The 2,631-nt window shown below is 41.4% G+C and overlaps 1 non-coding gene across 1 annotated transcript; it reads left to right on the forward strand.

Moving 5' to 3' along the window:
• The first annotated feature begins 634 nt into the window (after positions 1–634).
• Positions 635–768, forward strand: LOC112133608 (U8 small nucleolar RNA). Its single transcript, XR_002915240.3, has one exon. It is a non-coding gene; the product is annotated as a U8 small nucleolar RNA (small nucleolar RNA).
• The last annotated feature ends 1,863 nt before the right edge of the window (positions 769–2,631 follow it).

A 2,631-nucleotide genomic window follows, 5' to 3' on the forward strand; every position in this document is an offset into this window, starting at 1 on the left:
TGACAATCAATCAAAGTCTAGCCAGATATCCGTGGAAGTCAAACAGACCATATAAAACTCAGATTCACCTAGGGATCTCATTAAAGTGCTGCAGCAGTAGTTCCCTGATGTAAGCTGGGAGTTTTCACTTGGCTTTTTTTTTTTTTCAAATATGGAGTCCCGGTGAGATCAGGGCTATATGTCTCCCCAGCAGCTGGCTCAGGAGCACTTTTATTGGCTGGATGCCCTCACTGGAATTACCAGTGCAAACGGTCATTCATACGTCAATGTCATCCCACTCTCCCGTGGTGACACAGACCTTCTCCTACTGAAACCACACGCTGTTTTAGTCCAAAATAAGCTCTGAAAAAGTAATAAACATTATTTTATTTCATTTTATTTTATTTTATTTTTATTTTGAGACGGAGTCTCGCTCTGTTGCCAGGCTGGAGTGCAGTGGCATGATCTCGGCTCACTGCAACCTCCGCCTCCTGGGTGCAAGTGATTCTCCTGCCTCAGCCTCCCAAGTAGCTGGGATTACAGGCACACGCCACCACACTCAGCTAATTTTTGTATTTTTAGTAGACATGGGATTTCATCATGTTGGCCAGGATGGTCTTGATCTCTTGACCTTGTGATCCGCCCACCTCAGCCTCCCAAAGTGCTGGGATAATCCTTACCTGTTCCTCCTTTGCACGGCAGATAGAACATGATAATTGGAGATGCATGAAAGTGATTAACATCTCTGTGTAATCAGGACTTGCAACACACTTAATTTTTTTTTTTAATAGTGAAAATTTTATTGGAGATCATTGAAGTGAAGACTGATAAACACTTGCCCTGGGTGGGTTACAACCAACTTTTCTTTTTTTTTTTAAGTTTTTTTTTATTATACTTTAAGTTCTTGGATACATGTGTAAAACATGCAGGTTTGTTACATAGGTATACATGTGCCATGGTGGTTTGCTGCACCCATCACCAGGTCATCTACATTAGGTATTTCTCCTAATGCTATCCCTCCCCTAGCACCCCCACTCCCCGACAGGCCCCGGTGTGTGATGTTCCCCTCCCAACGTCCATGCAACACACTTAATTTCTATTGCATAGTACTATAGGGGTTACAGAAAGCATAATTTTAAGATAATGGATTTATATTCTATGGGCTTCTTTCTAAAACCTTATAATTCAAATATGAATATAAGACAAATCCCCTCCCTGAGCTCAGGTCATTTTAAGAGATAACACCTACTATGGACCACATATTCTTCGAGGCACAAGAGATACAAAGATGGATAATGCATGAGCCTGCCCTTCTTCGGATTCTATGAGACCAGAAGGCACAGATCCCCCTAACTCTAGACCCAGTCCCCCAAAAAACACCAACAGGATTAAATACGCACCATTGAGTTAATGGGACACACCATTGAATTAAAATTTTTTTTACTCTAGCAGTAAAGAAAATGACTAAACTCTGGATTATCTACTCCAGAACAATCAACTTAGAGTAGAAACTTAAACTACCATGAAAAAAAATGATTGAACTGGAATAAGAGGGCCTGATGTTCCCAACAGCATTGGCAACCGATTCATTTAGAAACTCAGTAAAAGTCAACTCAGAAGCCCACTTCTTAGCCAACTTCATGTCCCGTGCATACATGGAGGGGAAGGGAATGAGTTTATACATTACAAATTATGTCTTCCAACTGGACACAATGGCTCATGCCTGTAATCCCAGCACTTTGGGAGGCCGAGGCAGGTGGATTACTTGAGGTCAGGAGTTTAAGAGCAGCCTGGCCAACATGGTGAAACCCAGTCTCTATTAAAAATACAAAAATTAGCCAGGCGTGGTGGTGGGTGCCTGTGGTCCCAGCTACTTAGGAGGCTAAGGCAGGAGAATCACTAGAACCCAGGAGGCAGAGATTGCAGTGAGCCGGGATCATGCCACTGCACTACAATCTGGGTGACAGAGTGAGACTCCATCTGAAAAAAACCAATTATGTCTTCTTCAATCCCTCAGGAGCACATTCTCATTTCTTTAATTTGCCTCCCTATTTGTAAGTATAATATTAATACCTGCCTCCTGGGGTTGTTGTGAGGGTTAAATGAAGCAATATTTTTTTTTTAGTCTAAAAAAGCACCTGGCTTATACTAGGGACTCACTGAATGATAGCTAATAGAAAATTCAGTACCAGGATCCTCAAAAACAATGTGACCACAGACACCATGCCCCCTGGCTAGCTTCTGGTGTTTCTTACTTTGAAGCAGCAGAAGCAGACTTCTTTCTGGTTGCACCAGCCTAGAAAGATCTAAGCTGAGCTACTAGTACAAGAAGATCAGGGGGCAACGATTCAACCTTGACAAAAGATCTAGAAATATAGCTAACAGAAAACACAAAGATGACAGGAATATCAATAATCTCAACAACTGTAAACAGGTTATGTTCCCTTATTAAAAGAACTTTCAAATTCATTTTTTAAGGCAAGCTCCATCTATATGCTATTTACAAGAGATGTGTGTAACATAAAATAATGCAGAAAGGTTGAAAACATGTAGATGCCCAAAGAGAGACCAAGTGCTATGGTCTGAATGTTTGTGTCCCCTCAAAATTCATATGTTAAAATCATAACCCCCAAGGTGATGGCATTAGGAGGT

This window comes from Pongo abelii, chromosome 4, assembly GCF_028885655.2.
Source record: "Pongo abelii isolate AG06213 chromosome 4, NHGRI_mPonAbe1-v2.0_pri, whole genome shotgun sequence".
In the NCBI taxonomy this organism is placed as follows: domain Eukaryota; kingdom Metazoa; phylum Chordata; class Mammalia; order Primates; family Hominidae; genus Pongo; species Pongo abelii.